This window comes from Callospermophilus lateralis, chromosome 11 (assembly GCF_048772815.1).
Source record: "Callospermophilus lateralis isolate mCalLat2 chromosome 11, mCalLat2.hap1, whole genome shotgun sequence".
Classification (NCBI taxonomy): domain Eukaryota; kingdom Metazoa; phylum Chordata; class Mammalia; order Rodentia; family Sciuridae; genus Callospermophilus; species Callospermophilus lateralis.
In genome coordinates, this window is record NC_135315.1 from 86487078 (window position 1) to 86498253 (window position 11176).

The window sequence follows — 11176 nt, forward strand, 5'->3', positions numbered from 1 at the left end:
ATATATTGATATCAGGATGGCCAAAGCCGGGAAAAAAATAATTTTTTTCTTGAAGAAATCTCAAAGCCCTGGGTACCTACTTTGTAGCCCTGAGTCTTTCAGGCACTGAGTGACTATTCTAGATGAGGCACCAGAGTTAATGAATACTGCAGCATTAATCAAAGTGTAGCCATTTATCTGAGAAAACTTTCTGTTATTACTGAATTGATTCATGGGAAATAGTCATTTTTCCTTCTTTATCATAGATGTGTGAAAGACAGTTTAAAAAGTATAACTTGACAGTTTCTTCTACCACAGCCTGGTTTACTACTTTCCCTTGAAATGAAAAATTTTTATTGAATTTATTAAAAATATGTGTGCAAACTATTGCCTTCTACTCTGTCCTCAGCAGAAAGAGAACTGATGTTCTATTTGCTTAACTTTATGGCTTTCTACAAAACATCTCTAGGCTTCACATTTGGATTTCCAGCTAAATTCAGCATGATGTTTATGATAATGCTTCCTTATTTCCCTATTCCTTAACACTGTGATACTATCTTATATTCTTCTACTTTACAAAAACCTAAATATCTTAGTGTAGTAATTATCCCAATGCACATACACGCACATGAAAAATGTTGATTCCACTTCTCATGGAACTTAGCTTTTAATTCAGAAGCATTTCATAATCTTCATCCTGCTCCTATGGGACTCTGTCACTTCACTTGACTGATACACATGTGTTTTTTTTTTAATTTCAAAGCTTTTTACATTTATTTTGGGAGCATTATGTCAAGAGTATGATAACATTAAATTCCATTAGAAATAAATTTGATAATATTGGAGAGTTAGAGTGTTAAAATATTTTATCCCATCATTTCATACTTCCATGTAGAGACTCTGATAGAAATTATAGCTACTTTAAGTGTTGTTTGGATCAAAAATTTAACATGTGGTCTAAAAACCTTGAGTAAAATACCCAAAATGGAGTCATGGCTGTGTTATTTAATGCAGTTTTACTAAGCGACCACAAAACTGTGGATACACACGTGCACACACACACACACACACACACACACACACACAGAGACATACACGTACGTGATTTAAAAAAAAAAAAAGGAGTCTTGGAGGTGTCCTCTCCTGGGGAAAACAAAAAAAAAATAAAAATATATTGTTTTTTGATGACTAACATTTGTCAAAGCAAGCTAATATTAGGGTAGTCATTTGTCCTCTAAAGCATGAAGTCGTGAGTGTACTACATTAGTTCTCCCAAGCCAGTGTTTGCTGGGAGCCATCAGCCAAGTAGGTATGACAATTTCCTTGCCAGCTTACTCCCATGCTGTCTAGTTGAAGGACTCTTGAAAGGTGACCTTGCTCAAGGACCAGGGCAGATCCGTGTTTAGGGTGTTCCTGGATTAGCATAATATGAGATTAGGGTGCTCCCCGTTTAGAATAGGGCGTATCCTGCTGCCTGAGTTCCTCTTGAGTTCTTAGGGTCAGACAATATATTTGGGAGACAGAAGCCCAGGTGTGGATTTGGGCAGAGAACGTGGATTTCCCCAGAACGTGTTTGTAGAAGGCCGGTGTGAGGTCGGGAATAAAGAATTGCTGTTTGAATCTACAAGCTGGTGGAGACTCGTGATTTGTGCCCAGCCAGAGACTGCAGCAAGTGTTTATCACAAGCCTAACAATTAAGATAAACCCAGTATCAGAGGAATTCTCAGCCCAGTTCTACAAGAAGTTGAAAAAAGAATGAACACCAATTCTTCTAAAATTATTTTATGTAATGGAAAATAGCAAAACCTTCTAACCTCCTTCTATGAAACTAATATCAACCTGATGCAAAAACCAGATTGAGACAAATCAAGGAAAGAATATTTCAGACCAGTATTCCTGATAAACAGAGATGTAATAATTCTCATTAAAATTATGGCAAGCAACATACAAAATCATATTAAAAAGATATTACAACATGATCAATGGAGTTTGTCCCAGGGATGCAGGGTTGGTTCAACACATGGAAATAAATTAACATTTTTTAAATAAATGGATGTAAAGATAAGAATCAGAAAATTATTTCAATAATTGCAGGAAAAGCATTTGACTAAATACATGGTCAAAACACTAGAACACTATGAATAGTAGAGATATATCTTAACAGTATAAAAGCTGTCTATCCTACACACAAGGGAAACTTACACTGAAAACAGAAAACTGGGAGAACAAAGGATTACAAATAGGAATTTGGACTCACAGCAAAACAAAAACAAAAGAAGAAAAAGGCAGGGGGGAGGGATGTCAAAAGGACAGAAGGGGGGTAGCCAGAGCAAGGAAAAGGCATAGTATTTTTTTCTTCTTCTTCCCATTTCTTTCAAAAACAAATACAAGAAAACACACATGCACACACAACCATTTGTTCCCTATTAGAAATATAAATAGCGCAAAATCTAACACTCTGTTCTCTCTTTCAAAGGCAAAAAAAAAAAAAAAGTAAAAGAAAAGGCAGGCTGGAGGCTGCAGCCACAATAGCCCGCTTCCACAGGAGCAGCCAGGGCGCTCAGGTTTGTGCAACACAGGGAAGTGTGGGCAACAGAGTCAGCTTGAGGGGGAATAGAGGCAGCGTGAAGGGGGCACCTGTGCTTGACCCGTAAGGAGCAGGGGGTCCAGCTTGTCAAAGCCTAGGGCGCCCTCTTCAAGTTCTGGACACCCCCAGGATATCCCTGGGGACTATGCCCTCTCCAAGTCCTGGGCATCCTCGGGGAGGGAGTTGCCAGGGCCACACCCTCTCCAAGTACAGGGAGCCCAAGCTCCCCGCCTCACCAAACCGTCCCTCAAGAAGAAGGTCACCTATGCGCCCCAAGCTCAGGATCAGTATGCGGGCACCTGGTGCTGGGGCAGAAGCTGGCAGCCACTGTTGACGTGACTGAGGACTTTCTGCTTGTGATGTGCCACCTGCCCACGCAACAGGCTCACACGGGACGCCACCTCCGTGATCTGGTTCTTGAGCATCTTCACATTCTCCTCCAGGCACGAGTTGAGCTCCAGATTATGCTTTCGGTTCTTGGAAGCTGTGATGCTGTTGAGCAGCCTCTTGGGATACACCTTGATGCGTTCCTGAAAGTCCATGTGGATGGGCGATGGCAGCCGGCTCTCACCAAAGCTTGGCACAAGGGGCATCATCTGAGGCTTGTCCTTGAGCGCAGCCAGGCATACAGGTCCCAGTGCGCCAGGGGCAGCATGGTGGGAAGTGAACGTGCCAGACAGAAAAGGCGGGCCTTACAGCGCCCCCAGCGCCAGTGGCGCCACCCGAATAGCTCCTCAGGTTTGCTTAGACCAGTGCCTCTGGCGCGCCCTCCGCCAGGGGCAGCTCTCTGCAGGTTGCAGTGCCTCTGATGCCTTGTCAGAGGGTTCTCCTTCAAGTAGCCACGCTAAGCTGGTTCAGCTTGTGCAAATCCTCCAGAGCCTCGACAATTTCCTCATGAACTCCTGTTCCTTGCTGCCGCTACCTTGGAGTAGAGGAACTGCGTGCTCATCAGATGTAAAGATGTCCCATTCTCTTGGAAAGGCAGAATGATCAGTCAAAATGGCCATTCTAACAAAATAGTTATACAGCTTTAATGCAATTTCTTTTAAACTCCCAAAGACATTCTTCATAAAACTAGTAAAAGCAAACACAAAATTAATTTGAAAAAATAGGAGAGCCACAATAGTCATAGCAGTTCTCAATAAAATGAGTGAATTGGTAGGCATCACAATACTAGAACTTAAACTATAGTACAGAGAAATAGTTGAAAAAATATATCAAAAGACATGTAGACCAATCTATACTAGACACACATGCCAAAAAACATAAATTGGAGAAAAGATAGCCTCTTCAACAATTGATGGTGGGAAAACTGAAAATCCATATGTAGAAAGATGAAATTAAAACTCTGCTCAAAAAAATCAACTCAAAGTAGATCAAAGACTTAGACATGAGAACTGAGACCCTGTGCCTAACAGAAAAAAAAGAAGGTCCACATCCTCAACATGTTAGCTTAGGATCTGAATTCTTGAACAAGACTCCTAAAACACAAACAGTAAAATTAGGAATCAATAAATGGGATGAATTCAAACTAAGAAGCTTATTCTCTGCAAAGGAAACAATCTATAACATGAAGAGAGAGCCTGCAGAATGGAAAAAATAAATCTTTACCACATACCCATCAAATAGAGCAGTAATCTCCAAGTTATATAAAGACCTCAACAAACTTAATGACAAAAAAGAGACATAACCCATCAATAAATGGACTAAGGAACTGAACAGACACTTCATAGCAAAAGAAATACAATTGATCAAAAATATATGAAAAAGACCATCATCTTTAGCAATTACAAAAATCCAAGTCAAAACTATTTCAATACTTCATTTCACTAGAATAAAGTCATAATGGCAATTATCAAGAATACAAGCAATAATAGTGTTCATGAAGATATGGAAAAAAGTACACTCATACATTGCTGGTGGCCACATCAATGTAGAGTAGGTCAATTCACAATGTCTAAACTATGGAACTAACCTAGGTACCCTTCAACAGAAGAATAGACAAATAAAATGTGATATATATATATATACACACACACACATTCATACATACATACATACACACACACACACACACACACGTGTGTGTGTGTGTGTGTGTGTGTGCATGTGTGTTTGGAATATTACTCAACTCTAAAAAGAATGAAATTATGCTATTTGCCAGCAAATGAATGGAACTTGAGAATACCATGCTAAGATAAATAAACCAACAGAAAAGTTTCAAACGCTGAATATTTTATCTGATGTGCAGATGCTAATTCACAATCAAAGGGACTAGGAAAGATTAAATGCACTTTGGATTAGAAAGAGGGAAGAGTAGGGAGGAAAAGAGGTATGAGGTTTTGAAGGATAATGAAATGGATCAGATATTATTACCCTGCATGCTTATACAATTACAAGACTGGTGTAATTCTACATCATGTAAAACAAGAAAAACGTGAAGTTATACTCCATTTATGCATGCTTTGCCAATGAACTATACTGTTATGTATAGATAATTGTAACAAATGTCAACAAGGTAGAATCAAACAAATTGCAAACTATAAAAATTAAAACACTGTTGTACTGAAATAGAAGGCAACGTACAGACTAATGTACAGAAAAGAGAACAAAAATAAGCCCAGACATTCACTTCACAATCATCTTTGAGGAGGGGCTTAATAATACACAGTGGATAAAGGATAACCTCGTTAACAGATGGTGCTGAGAACACTCTATATCCACATGGGGAAGAAAGAAAACCAAAACTTTTCTTACACCATATCAAAACATCAAGTCAGAGAGAAAAATAAATATAACAGTGAGATGTGAATCTGTAAAATTCCTGGAAGAAAATACTTGGGTTCCATTTACCAATATTTTCCCATCCTACTAAGGTGACAAATATGATCTTTACTCTGATTTGATCACTACACACTGTTGCATGTATCAAAATATCATGCTATACCACAAAAGCAAATGAAGTTACTATTTTTCAATCTAAATTAGTAAAAAAAAAAGAGCATAAGTTTTTGAGCAAAATATAAAAGAAAACACAGAGGAAACACTTTACAACATTGCTTTAGGAAATAGTCCTTTGGCTATGACAGTAAAAGGACAGGGGACAGAACCATAAACAGACAAGTATAATTTCATTAAACCAAAAGCTTCTGCACAGCACAATAATGCATGAACAGGGAAAATATTTAACTGTTAGAATGAGAGAAATTACTTACACATCACCTGAGAATAGTATAAAGTCTAAAACACATACACAAAAATCCATATGAAGAACCAGTACACAAGCTGGGCACACTGAGACATACCTTGAATACCAGTGGTTTGAGAAGCTGAGGTGGCAAGATCACAAGTTAAAAACCAGCCTCATCAAGTTAGCCAGGCCCTAAGCAAACAACTGAGTGAGACTGTGTCTCTAAATTAAAAATAAATAAATAAATAAACATCTGGGGATGTGGCTCAGTGGTTAAGTGTTTTGGGTTCAATTCCTAGTGGCAAAAACAAAAGGAAACAGAGAAGCATGTTGTTTCTAAAGAAATTTGGTTCAGGTAAAACGGGTGCTGATCTTCAATGGATATAAAAATTTAATAATATAAGATAAACAACTTCTAGATATTTGCAGAATACTTCTATACTTACACTTTACTATACTATAAAGTTATTCAAAGTACATATATCCTACTTAGTGTTCTTACTATTGTGCAAGGGAGGAATGAAGGAAGAAAGAGATGAAGGGAAGAAAAAATGATGGAGACAGAGGAGGAGGCAGAAGGCAGAGAAAGGAGGCCTAGCCCCATAATGCTCTTTCTACACAGTTAGGATTCCTGCTCAAAATGGACCTGTCCTTTATTGAATATTCTGCTATTGCTATCATAATTTTTATTGATTAAATATTACTACTTACTTTTCATAAGTAAATTCCAAAAAGACAATGGACCACAAGTATGAACACAGCAGGTATACCTGCAGGTATACCGCAATTGGCCACCTCATGTACACTGAGATTTCATTCTCATTATTGTAGAAGTCCAGTGGGGCCAAGGAAATATGGGAGCTAAGAGAGAGTTGGGTACAATGTGACCGTGTCCTATCCACACATAAATAAAAAAAGGGAGGGTGATAAAACCCAGGGAGACTACACATTAATGTCCAACCAGAATTAGATTTAAATACAGAAAAAAGACAACTTTGTCACTCAAGGTACTTCACTGTGTTAGCCCACCTCTCCAGCTGAGGATGTGAAGGGTTAGGGAAAGCAGAGTAAACCATAGTCACTTTTCTTCCAGTTATTTCAAACTCATTAACAAACCGGGTAGAGAAACTTTCACAGTTATCAAGGTGTAGTAAAAACCATTGCACTGGTTCTGTGTAACATATTCACTTTTTTGGTATTAATAAACACAACATGTATGTGCAAGCTCTACAATGTGACTTGCTAGTAAGTTTGCATTTAGAATTGATATGGCACCCTTAAAGATGAATGTTAGAAGTGTTGCTAATAATTTAAAATATTGTAATAAAAAGGACAATTAAAAGACAAGGTGTACCATGATATGTGAAGAGATCACATAAGAAAGAAATCGATTTCTGTGGCATGATTTCAATGGCACAGGTCACCTGCTTTTAGAAAGGCCCTCTAAGTTTTCACTTTGCATTGGGCCTGAAAAATTACACAAGTTACCCTAAAAATACCAGGAAAAGGTGTATATTTCCCTGGTGAAATTGCTGATTCCAATATCTGGTAAGATAAATTAAAAATGAACCTTAACATATGAAGGAGGAAGAGAAGGAAGAGTAGGAGGAGATTCTCCCAAGGTGTCCCATATGTGGATTTCTGAAAAGTGACATAAGAACTGAGCTAAAAGATCCTGAAATAGTAAATGTTGGAAAAATATGAGCAATAAAACAAAAACCTTTTACAGTAAATTATAAGTGAAAGCAACAAATGAATATATATTTACTGATAAAACATAATTGACTTCATTGATAAAAAGTGATGGAAACAGACAAATCTTTTATATAGAAGAGTTCAAAACAATGCAGGATAATAGCATCCCCTCCTGCATGTGGAGCTTAGTATCCTTGTCATTTTATGGATGGGAAGATTCAGTGACTTTATTTCAACAAATAATGAAGGAATAAGTAAAAAGTATTATATTCCCAAAGAATGAACATCGCACAAACTATTTTGACAACGGATGGACTGTAGGACTTTAAATATTTCAGTGACTATCAGGTAACTTCATCATGCTGTGACAACAAGGCATTTCAAATCCATACTATTCCTTCCAAAATTATTATTTTTTAACAAATAATATAATGTTAATTTCTCATAGTTCTGGAGACTGGGATGTACAAGATCAAGATGCTAGCAGGTCCAGCTGTCTGGTGAAAACTTGAATACACATATTTCTCATCAGTGCATGGAACATTCTTCAAGATAGATCATATAATAGGCACTAAAATAAGTCTCAACACATGTTTAAGAATTGAAATAATATCAGGTAACTTTTCAGAAAAAGTGTAATAAAATTAGAAATTGATAACAAGAAAAACTTTGGTTTATTTTTTATTTGTTTTTATAATTTCCAGTGTTTTACCTGCATTTGGCTTGATTTTTTGCTTCCTGCAAATTCTGTTGACAGCAAGTTGATATCATTAATATAAGACCTTGATTATTTGTGGCACTGTTGCCTTGAAAATATTGAAAATGTTTTAAAGATGAGCTATTTTTCCCCCACTGGAGAGAATTAACTCACCCAGTTCAAGAAAATAATAAAGATTTGACCTTGAATCAAACTGATATGTATAGCTTTACTTAAGATTAAATTAAATTTTATTTTTTTTATTAGTTGCTCAAGACAATACAATGTTCTTGACATATCACACATCTGATTCAAATAGAGTATTAATTATCATTTTTCCATGTGTACAGATTGCAGTATTACATTGGTTATACATCCATGTGTATACATATAGCAATCCTAGTGTCAGTTGAATTCTTCAGCCCTCCCTATCCCCCCTCCCATTACCTCCCCTCCCATCACCTCTCTCTACCCATTTTACTGTGACACTTATCTCTCTTTTTTTTCTTCCCTTCCCCCTCAAACCATCGTATATGTCAGAATATGTATTTTGTGAAACCATTCAGATATTCCTCCATCTTCCATGCAATTGCCCTTCTCCCTCCCATTCCATCCCACCTCTTTTCCTTGTTTCATGGTAATCTTCTTCTCATGCTCTTCCTCCCTACTCAGTTTTGTGTCACCTCCCTTATTTCAGAGAAGACACTTGGCATTTGTTTTTTAGGGATTGGTTAACTTTGCTTAGCATAATCTTCTCTAATGCACTTCCCTGCAAATGCCATGATTTTGTTATTTTTTATTGCTGGGTAAAATTCCATTATGTATAAATGCCACGTTTTTTATTCATTTATCTGGTGAAGGGCATCGAGGTGGGTTCTACAATCTGGCTATTGTGAATTGTGCTGCTATGAACATTGATGCAGCTTTGTCCCTGTAGTGTATGCTCTTTGTAAGTCTATTGGGTATAGTATGAGAAGGGGAATAGCTGGGTCAAATGGTGGTTCTATTCTCAGCTTTCCAAGAAATCTCCAATTATTTAATTAGCTCTCTTTACAGGTTATTGACAGGGACAATTTTTACAAGCAGGAAACAAACCATAAGGATACTCTCTCCCTCAATGTTGAGTGCCTACCTTTCATTGATCAAATAGAATAATTAGTTTTAATTTGTTTTTAATTAACAAATATTTATTGCATATGTTAATGGAATTGAGCATAATATTTCCAAATGAATGGTACACAGTGATTATATCTAATTATCTATCTTCTACTTTCATACCTTGCCCTGCCCCAGCACCCATCCTACTCTCCAGAAATTATTATTGGGCTTCTATATTACTTTTAACAAATCAACTCAAGGGTGTAGGGCGCAAACATGGTAATTGAAAAAATATTTCTGCAGCCACAAACAAGCATTTGCAGAAATGAACTCTCCCCACATCTCAGAGACCAAAAATGTTAACACCTGGCTAAGCTCCCTTTATCTCATTTTACACAATAAGAAAAATCATCTCCAGCTATTGCCTTCACTATGCTGACCTTAATTTCCCCCAAAAAACCATCCAATTGGCTTCAGATCAACTACCTAAGAATAGGGGTTTCACTGAGATAATCAGAAACCACTATGGCACCAAATCTCAAGGTCTCTCCTTTGCCACCCTGTAGTTCACTTTTTAGTGGTTTGCAGAGCACTGAAAGACAAAATTATAAACATATATGTGTCTGAGAGAGAGACAGAGATATACATATATTCAAGATTATAAATATATAAGTATACAATTATATGTATAATTAAATATCTATGAAATTTATAATTAAAAATAAATAAATCAGGTAAAACTACATTTATTCCTATTACCAAGTCATGCCATCATGTTATATCATACATAGTCTATTGATAATCCATGGGGACAAGTTCTGCTAAATGGCCACAAATTCTCCTCATATCAAGGGACTTAAAAGCTGCTTTTGTCAAAAAGCTCTGATTATTCACTTAGGCCTACAGATGCCCAATGGGCAACTATAAGTGAGATAAAACTTGGCATATCTGTGATATATTTATTTTATTTATTGGCTTACAATAATCACAGCATAGAAAAGATAAAGACATACCTGCAATATTAGTAAGGATTCCTGAAGCATCCCAGGCACAACAGGTGTAGAAAGAGGCCATTACTTAATTGAAACTCTTACCCCACTTCTGAATAAAATTTTGAAAACAAACACACACACACATACACACACAAACATACATACATACACTGGGTAGTGAGTGTAACACTCCCTTCCTTAGCTGGATGATTAATTTCAAAAATGCAATTAATGAAGATTTGTATGAAAAAAATTAGAAAGCTGTTTGTAAAATAATAGTGAAGGGCTTTCGAAAATGTTTCATAACCAAGCCAGCCAATAAGTAGGCAGATACTCTGGTGGACACTAGAAACCTAAATGGCATGGCAGATCTGTAAATATTCATAATCATTCTCATTTTATCTCTTTAAAAAAATAACTACCCACCACAATGTTCTACCATTTGTTTGATGGTACAAAAAAGCCTTAACAGTATTTTTATTCATTAGATTATTAGAAATTAAGGACTCTTTGGAGTTAATCTGCAAATTAAAAAAATCTCATAAAGCAATGTTATTTCATTTTATACCCTTTCACACTTCTTGAATAAACATTATCTTATAAATGAAGCTAGATCACTAGTTAATAAATTTATACAGATTTATTTGCTATCAAGATAAAATGATTATTTCTCCATGAATTATGCTGCAATTGATAATAATTAAGAAGAAACTTAACTTAATCTACTTTCCCATCCCTAGTACAAATTTCTCCCTAGCAATTCTGACCCCTTTATCTATTATACTGTGTTCAACACTGCAAACTTCTGGAACATTTATGTAAAACTCTGAGTGGTATCTTCCAGGTTGGTTCTATAAATCTATGCGCTACCATTTGTTCAGCCTAACAATTTTTTAAGACAATGAGATATGGATTCTTCATTTTTCTTGTTTCACCCA

The 11176-nt window shown here is 36.5% G+C and overlaps 1 pseudogene; it reads right to left on the reverse strand.

Annotated features, from left to right (window-relative positions):
- Nucleotides 1–2850: 2850 nt before the first annotated feature.
- LOC143410648 (transcription factor JunD-like) lies at nt 2851–3515 on the reverse strand (annotated as a pseudogene).
- Nucleotides 3516–11176: the final 7661 nt, after the last annotated feature.